The 9,721-nt window shown below is 39.9% G+C and overlaps 1 pseudogene; it reads left to right on the top strand.

Moving 5' to 3' along the window:
* The first annotated feature begins 7,199 nt into the window (after positions 1-7,199).
* On the top strand, positions 7,200-8,111 carry LOC133764660 (U2 small nuclear ribonucleoprotein B''-like; annotated as a pseudogene).
* Positions 8,112-9,721: the final 1,610 nt, after the last annotated feature.

Raw genomic sequence — 9,721 nt, forward strand, 5'->3', positions numbered from 1 at the left:
TATTTAAAAGCCAGTAACAAGCTAGGCACGTAATTTTTTTCTATCACTATAAATATAAAATGCCTCAAAATCAACTTCTTGAAATTTTCTTCTATTTTAAAACAAATTCAGATGAACCTGTCACTAAGACATTATATTTGATTAATAGCTTGGTGAAGCACTAAAAATTATCATACATATTAAAGTTCCCCCAAAGGACTTGTCCATTATACTACTTAAAAATCTGCAAGAACTATGAGCTTTCTTACTTTATCAAACATTGTGTGATTTTGTAGCCAAGTAAATTTTTGTTTCTACTTTTGTTTTCTGTCCAAAACAATTATTGTGATTGTATACTGGAGAAATATTGTTTTGGGTACAGTTTAATTTAATACTAGAGAATGGAATTGCTTAAGGCAAGTAGCAGAGAACTCAGACTGTATCATTGCATGGCTTCCAAGATGACATGGCCTACCTAAGCATTCCCATCTTTCTGTTTTCTCATTTTGCTGTTATTTCCATTATCTCCTAGGAGAAATATGTTGGGTCTGGAAGGAGACTGGCACAAACTCCCTACTGTACCTCCAGAAAACTGAAGATGACATTGACCAAATCAATTTTAATGGTTGGAGTGCTACCAAAAGCAGAGCATGGAATCTCATCAGTGTTTCATCTGCTTCTACAGAGGCTATGCTAATGCGCACCCCATTCCTATCTGAGTGGAAAAAAACAGAATTGGAGAAATTTGGCGGAGTAGGGAGAAAAGCAGCAGTGAGGCTATCTGCTCACTTCCTCACCATTGTGTGTGCACCTAGGGTAGTTGGAGAAGAACCATTTTGCTGATAAATCATCCAAGAGAGCCATCCTTGGTACAAGGAGTCCTCAGCAGCCAAAGACCAAATGGTGATTGTACTCCAGGGTCTCAAGAGAGTGAGATTATGGAGATTTGGAAGGGTTCGGGAAGGAGCCAAATGCTTTGCTTCACCGTATATAATGGGGACGTAGTGGAAGAAGTCTTCCCATTTATGCTCCCTTCCCCAGCCATGACACTGTCGGTGCCACCCAGAGGACTTAAATGGCCAGTGAAGGGGAAAAAATTTATTCACTTATAGATTCATGGCTGAGACCTTGTGAACAAGATAGCTTTGCAAGAAAAAAATACAACAAATTTATTTAATGTTTTATGTGACACAGGAGCCTTCAAAAATGAAAAACCAGGAGCCAGCACTGTGGCACAGCAGGTTAAAGCCCTGGCCTGTGCTGTTGGTTCTAGTCCCGGCTGCTCCTCTTCCAATCCAGCTCTCTGCTGTGGCCTGGAAAAGCAGTAGAAGATGGCCCAAGTCCTTGGGCCCTGCACCCACGTGGGAGACCTGGAAGAAGCTCCTGGCTCCTGGCTTCGGATCTGCACAGCTCCAGCCATTGTGGCCATCTGGGGAGTGAACCAGTGGATGCAAGACCTCTCTTTCTGTCTCTGCCTCTGTCTGTAACTCTGTCTTTCAAATAAATGATATAGAAATCTTAAAAAAAAAAAAAAATGAAAAAACAAAGAAAAAGGACAGTGGGGCAGAAGAATGACTGGAGGACAAAAGAGTATGATCTAAGCAAAGCCTATTTGTTCAGTTCTCCTTGGAACTTCTCTGTCTTCGTTCCTTTTGTTTGGGTATAGGGACAACTCCTTTGGGATGAAAGTCTTATGATCTGCTTTTAAAGGAAAGTTGTGGGGAAATTAGGCACACGAGGCAATTTAAAATGGTGCCCAAAGGAAGTAAGGTGGGCGGTACCCAAAGTCGTTTACCACCAAAGCTGATTGGTCGCGCAGCATCACGGGAGGTGACGACAACTGATGACGAGTGTTACAGACATGTGGCTGGTCCTGTAGAAAATCGCCCCGTAAAATGACCTTTTAAGTAATTGGTTGGTCCTTATGCCCTGCCCCAATGACTCTGCAGTTTTGTGCTTTAAAAGGCTTTGCTGCGCATACAATAAATGAGTTCTTGCTTACTTGACTCCCCGCTGTGTCTGACTGTCCCTGGGATGAGGGAGGGGGCTGGGGAACGGTCGAGCAGCGCACTTACCTTTCTTTGGACCCAGTCCATCCTTGTTCCGGTGGACTAAGACCCTGCAGAAGGTCAGAGAATTCTTTAATGGTCTGCACCAAGTGATAACAGCAGGAGAAGTTCGAGAGACTTCCTGCTTCTGCTCCTTTCTCACAGGTACCATATTTTGGGATGGTGTGTCCTAAATCCTGTCACCAGTCTGTACTATCAGGAGAGCCTGTCAAAAGTCCTATGTTGGACAGAGTTAGAGCTTTGAAAACACTGCTCATCTACACCATTCGCCTTACCTCTAGAATTTTGTAGGACAGAGAGAAGGAGCCCTGCTATGGGCATGTTTATAAAGCATCATGGTGGTGCTTACATGCAGCTAGAGGTAATTTACAAAGTCTTTTAAGTATTGCAGAAGTGGATGTAAGTCCTTCTCCCACTTCAAGGTAAGGTGGGTCTCCCTCCTTTACCAGGTCAGATCTCTCAAACCACAAATTCTAGCCAAGATGGGGAAAGTTTCAATTGGTGAAGTTTTTTTTTTTTTGACAGGCAGAGTGGACAGTGAGAGAGAGAGACAGAGAGAAAGGTCTTCCTCTTGCTGTTGGTTCACCCTCCAATGGCCGCCGCAGCTGGCGCGCTGTGGCCAGTGCACGGCGCTGATCCGAAGGCAGGAGCCAGGTGCTTCTCCTGGTCTCCCATGGGGTGTAGGGCCCAAGTACTTGGGCCATCTTCCACTGCATTCCCTGGCCACAGCAGAGAGCTGGCCTGGAAGAGGGGCAACGGGGACAGAATCCGGCGCTCCGACCGGGACTAGAACCTGGTGTGCCGGTGCCGCAAGGCGGAGGATTAGCCTATTGAGCCGTGGCGCTGGCCCAATTGGCAAAGTTTTAAATTGAATTTAAAATAACTTGGAAGTCAGTGTTTTCTGTACAAAGACTGTGGAAACATCTACTTTCAAGAGGGATTCAACACAGCTCTGGTAGTAATAGTGATTACAGAAAAACAAAACTGCCTCATTTTCATATGCTGCTGATAGCAAATGAGGTACAGTAACGGTGACCTCTAGCAGAGAGGAAAATTCCATAATGAAATTCTGACAAATTGTAATAGAACAACTTGGGAATGAATAAAAGGAAAAAAAAATTCAAGCCCTCAGTATACTTTGATTTGGATATAATCTGTAAAATGGGATTTAGTAAAGACTGATTGTTTCAGATATCTCTTAAGAATGGAGTCCATTAAATTTATGGCAATCCTGCTTTCACTTCTCAATGTCTTGTTTTATGTTTGTTGAGTAATTTACACAACATCTCACTTCCCTGTCCCAGTACCATTTGCCTTTGCTTTGTACCTTTCAGGTGAAGTACTTAAAATTCACACGTTTCTTTCTCATGATAAAAGAACAAAAGAATTAACCCCCAGAGGCTCTTATATCAGCAGAAAACTCTTTGTCTAAAGCAAATCTATCTTCTAGGGAGAAGTATTTAATTATTCTTGCTCTAAATCCTTCACTCTTCTAAGATTACTTCTTAAACCTCAACTATCTCAGCAAGCTATTCATATTCACAATGGGCTTTACAACCTCTCAGGAATTCAAATTTCCTTCCCTAAACCTTGATTTTTGTAAGTAGAGCCTCAGCTTTTACATCATTGCCAGGTTTTGTCTAAGGGTAATACTTCATTTTAATAAACTTTAATTGCTACATTAATCCAGTTCATTATCCGTGTGGATTGCCATTTACTGCTCTTTTAAAAATCTTTGCATCGGAGGCTGTGTACCTAGCCTGTAAACAAAGGCAGCTGCTGAATTTGCTTAGACTATTACCATTTAGAAAGAGCATCTCCCTTTTGTTCCCAAATTAATTGGGGCAGATGAAACTGTTTGCTTTACAGGTGACAGAGCTTGTGTCTGGGCAGGAGACTTCTTAGAGAAAGTGTATCATTCTACACTCAGAATGGCCCATCTAACTCAACCTCATAACTGTTTTCCAGGTCTAGTAGCGATCAATTATTCATAATCAATCGTTTCTAGGGGATGATAGATCAACTGCTGATGATATTGCTCATATTATAAATTCACTTTCTTCCCCGTGGAGTAACTTTAATCAGATGTGAGGGATGGGGAATGCCAGGCAATTCTAACCTGATTTGAAACACCCAGAAAAAAAGCAGTCACACAGGTGCCCACAGAAGAGGATGTTTGTCTGTTAATGTCATCAAGGACAAAGAAATTTCTTGAAAGGATTGTAAATTGGATTTTGGACAGTGATCCTTTTGAGAATATTCATTTAAAGGAATATATTAAAAATAAAGGCACACAGAAATAAAATCAGGGAGAATGACCAAAACTCTGCATTAACATTTTGCCTTCAGGCATGTTTAAGTGATACCCTTAATCAGAAATAGTTAAAGTCAGTATTCACAGAGCAGTTTTCTTCTTAAAGACCAATAAACTTCCTAACCATCACAGTATTCTATTATCACCTAGGGTTTTAATAGGATGTCAGAATATTCTAACCATAGTTTCTTAAGTAACTGTGATTAGCTCTTAAAATGTTATATGAAAATGTCATTTTATTGGATCATAGCTATTAAATGCTGAATTTTTTTCTTTTCTCTTTACTCTTTTTCCCAATTTCTATGATAAGATTCTGGCATAGTACCTTGATGGAGGGTAACAAGAGGAGGACTCTGAGCGTGTAGAGGGTGAGAAACAATGAAAAAAGTAGGATAAGGTTATTGAAAAGAAACATCAGCTATTTTACTAATTTTTTTTATTTCACTACACAGCTTGCTTGGCTGTGTCAACCAAAAATCAAAACAGTTTTCTATAAAGAAACACTAATATATGATGGCTCTAAAACTCACCAGCCCCTGAGGAGGTGGCCCAATGCTCAGACAATTGGGAGTGTATGACATTCTTTTGTTTTTCCTTTTCATTTTATTATTATAATTGGGTTTCTTATTTGTGGTTGCATAAATTGAGCAGTATCATCACCTAGCAACAAAGTACAAAAAAGAAAGTCTGAGTGTTATGTGTCTGGCTCCTTGGTTGGCATTAATTTGTCAGAGTCCAGTCCATTGTTTCATAGGGTAGGGGATACACACATTTTAAATGCAAAAAATATTTTAAGAGTAAAACTCAGCTAGCTTTAAATAAGTGCTAGGATCCCCCAGAAAACTGTAACCATTAGAAAGCTGGGTAACACAAGAAAACAGCTTATATCACAAAAGCAAAAACTTGTCACAGTGGACTTAACCCAGGGGAAGTGACTAATGGTTTATTAGTCACTATGTATTTGGGATGACACACAGGTTTCTCCCTCTCTTATATTCATGGGAGATTGGACATTGCTGAGCACAGTTTTAGGAAGACTGCACAGGGGAGGCCAGAATCTAGCAGGAAATAATATCATCATTGATTAGTGATGTTTGTGACTGGCATTAGAAGAGATGTGACAGAATGTATGTCAAGTGATTGATAGATACCATTGCCTTTGCTTTTTTTTATTATTATTGTTTACCCTTTAGGCTACTTCATAATTCATCGTTCTCATGCATTCTGAGAATGAAATGACTTCTATATAGGTCTTACATCTTCCTGAAGCTCTGCAAAGCATAAACATTCTAGATCCTGCCAAAAGAATGTTCTGGAATATTAATGATATAATTTGAAAGGCACCTATAGTACCTGTTGTACATGTGAAAGCCAACCAGGGAACCAGTCAGTTGCAGGACTTGGGAGGTGCACTCAAATGTAGAGAAAAGCACCACTAGGGAAAGGACATACACAAGTGGCAAAGGGCTGTGAAGAGAGAGGAAGACTTTTTTCTAGGGTTGATGCTGATGAAAATGGAAAGGAGAGGAAAAAATAAGAAAAAATCTCCCTGTTAAAACTAGTGCTTCTATGAGAACAGAAATAAAATAAGTGGAAATACCTGGAATCGGGTTAGTTTCTTGAAAATTCACAGTGCAATGTTGGAGAACTTTACATAAGGTTAGTACTGATGCACATTTCTCACTTGGCTCTGTCCACATCAAGGGCCACCTAAGTCTTGTGGGTCACTTGTTAAATTCCTGATGGCTCACCTGTATCACACTGTTCTATTTCTAGAAGATGCTGGAAGAATTTAGTATTAAAAAAATTGTCTTTTTAACTTAAAAGCAATCTCAGAATTTATTTTCTTCTACCATAGTTTTAGTTTGAGTATCTATTTGAAGTGTAAGAGCACTGCAGAAAGAAATAAAAGCAGTTAATTCTAATCATTATATAGTTAATAGTTTTTGAGAGAAAAATGAGTTCTAATGCCTTGAGGTGTCCATTGTATGTAATATGCATCATGAATGTAGGATTTCTTCTGGGTTATCTTTGCTATGTTACAACCCACTTTTAAACAGAGGGTGGGAAAGTGGGGGTGGGTATTTTTCCTAGTGGTCAAGATACCAGCATCCTATACTGTGTGATTGAGTTCTATAACCTCTCTGGCTCCTGATTCCAGTTTCCTACTCATGTAGACCCTAGTGGTGATGGCTTAAGTAGTTGGGTTTCTGCCACTCATGTGGGAGAACTAGATTGCATTCCTAGCACCTGGCTTTGGTGCCAGCTGGGGACCACTATAGGTATTTGAGGAGTTAACCATTAGACGGATCTCTCTTTCTCTCTCTCTCCCTCTCCTTTTTAAATAAGAAAATATAAATGAAAAATTTAAAAAACAAAATTTACTGGCTTAAGACAGGAACACGTATGCCCCTCGTGGCTTTTTATTTGGTTAGTACTCAGTGGAAACAGCTGGCGTCTGCCTCATTCAGAAAAGCTGCGGTGACTCAGTCTGGAGACTGAAATCATGTTGATGTCTCACATGCCTGGCACTTGACTTTGGTTGTTGGCTGGGATTTCAGCTGTGGCTGTGGTCACAACACCTATACATGATCTTTCTGTGAGGCAGCTTAGCTTCACAGCATGGTGGTTGAATTCCAAGGGCATACTTCCTTGAGGACCAGGAAATGAGTTGGAGAAAGTTGATGAAGTTTTTCTGACTCAGCTTTGAATGTCACTCTGTGTCACTTCTGTGGATGCTAATCTATCAAGATTCACGAGGAAAGAATGTAAACCAAATCTTTAAATGGAAGTATGTCAATGTCATATATTAGAAAAACACTTGGCCTTTGGCACCGTTTCCAGCTTCCGGTTGCTCGTGGGAACGGCATGGGCCTCCGGCTATTTGAACATTTTAACTCAGACATGGATATCAGACCAAATCATACAATTTATATTAATAATATGAATGACAAAATTAAAAAAGAAGAATTGAAGTGATCCCTGTATGCCCTATTTTCTCAGTTTGGCCATGTGGTAGATATTGTGGCTTTAAAGACCATGAAGATGAGAGGGCAGACCTTTGTTATTTTTAAGGAACTGGGCTCATCCACAAATGCTTTGAGACAGTTACAAGGATTTCCATTTTATGGTAAACCAATGCGAATCCAGTATGCAAAAACAGATTCTGATATAATATCCAAGTTGCGTGGCACATTTGCTGACAAAGAAAAGAAAAAAGAAAAGAAGAAAGCCAAAACTGTGGAACAGGCTGCAGCAGCTGCTAACAAAAAGCCCGGTCAGGTAACACCAAATTCAGCTAATAACCAAGCAAATTCAACACCAAATCCTCAGGTCCCTGATTACCCTCCAAACTATATTTTATTCCTTAATAACTTACCAGAAGAGACTAATGAGATGATGTTATCCATGCTGTTTAATCAGTTCCTGGTTTTAAGGAAGTACGTTTGGTACCCGGGAGGCATGACATTGCTTTTGTTGAATTTGAAAATGATGGGCAGGCTGGAGCCGCCAGGGATGCTTTACAAGGGTTTAAGATTACACCATCCCATGCCATGAAGATCACCTATGCCAAGAAATAATGTGTGGGATAGTCACCTCTCAAGGACATGGCTTTATTTATAGTGTTTGTGTTGGTAACATTATGGGAGGGAGTGAGATTTTTGTGAAGGACTTAAAAAATAATGTAGTCTTCCTTTAGCCTTAGTGAACTCTGAAATATGAATGCCTTAATTTTGTATAATAAACTTTTATTTGTAAAGAAAAAAAAAAGAAAAACACTTCAGATAGGATATATAGGTACCTGTATCTTTAGAAAATACATGCAGCAGTAGTGGTAATTATGTGCTTTCTTTGGGAAGACCAAGAAAATAATTGCTCGAATAGTTTCCTGTATATTCTGACTCAGGGTAAGGAATCCACAATAGAAAAAGGCTAAGCCACATGACTTGGGCAGTGGCTGAAAATGATATTACAATGCACAACACTCTTCTTTTCTACTTATTAAATCCTCTAATTTCTATGGTGTTACCAACAGCTTTGTTAAAGAACTAAAATTTTTAGTTCTGTTTTAGACTAACATGAATTTATTTAAAAATCTTTTAAAGTGGTAATATCCTTATGTCTAGGAAATATTTTATTAATTATAGAATTTGACCTAATAAAATATGATGTAGCATAGAACCACTAGTTTGTGTTTCACAACCAGCAATAAATCCAATGCCTATTCATGTATTATTATAAGGTATTGTGAGATAATAGGAAAGTAAGAGATGCTTAGTGATTACAAAAAGCTTTTCCAAATTTTCAGTTTATCAAGATGGTATAATTAAATCTTTGTGGCATTTATTTTTGAATAATTTATTTCAGATGAATACATATTCATATTTATTCATTTGAAAGAATAAGTTTAGGCCGGCGCCGTGGCTCAACAGGCTAATCCTCCGCCTTGCGGCGCCGGCACACCGGGTTCTAGTCCCGGTCGGGGCACCGATCCTGTCCCGGTTGCCCCTCTTCCAGGCCAGCTCTCTGCTGTGGCCAGGGAGTGCAGTGGAGGATGGCCCAAGTGCTTGGGCTCTGCACCCCATGGGAGACCAGGAGAAGCACCTGGCTCCTGCCATCGGAACAGCGTGGTGCGCCGGCCGCAGCGCGCTACCGCGGCGGCCATTGGAGGGTGAACCAACGGCAAAAGGAAGACCTTTCTCTCTGTCTCTCTCTCTCACTGTCCACTCTGCCTGTCAAAAAATAAAAAAAATAAAAAAATAAAAAAAATAAAAAAAAAAAAAATAAAAAAAAAAATGAAAGAATAAGTTTAAACTTCACTGACATTTTGCAGTGTGATATTAAAATAATCATAGTAATGATGGTGATAATAAATAACATTTATAAAATCTGTATTTTAAGCTAGGCAGAGGTGCAGAGACACAAAGAAAAATCTCCTATCTACTGGTTCACTCCCAAATGCTCCCAACAGCTGGGGCTGGGCTGGACTGAATCTGAGACCTAGGAATTCAATCTGGGTCTTTTCCAGTGGGTGGCAGGGACCCAGCTACGTAAGCCATCATCTGCTGCCTCCCAGGGTGCACATTAGCAGGAAGCTGGAATCAAAAGTGGAGCCAGCCACTTCAACATGGGATGTGGGAGTCCCAAGAGCATCTTTGTCTCTGTGCCAAACACTTACTCAACCTTGACGTTGACGAGGTCAAAGGACTGACCCAGGGTCAGAGAGCAAGTAAATAGCAGAACTGAGATTTACATTGAAAATCAGTGCTCTGCTAATATAGGATGTTTCCCTTAATTTCTTTGACACATGATTGTATTTTAAAAACACACAAATAAGCTAATGATTAAATACAGAGAA

This window comes from Lepus europaeus, chromosome 7 (assembly GCF_033115175.1).
Source record: "Lepus europaeus isolate LE1 chromosome 7, mLepTim1.pri, whole genome shotgun sequence".
Classification (NCBI taxonomy): Eukaryota; Metazoa; Chordata; class Mammalia; order Lagomorpha; family Leporidae; genus Lepus; species Lepus europaeus.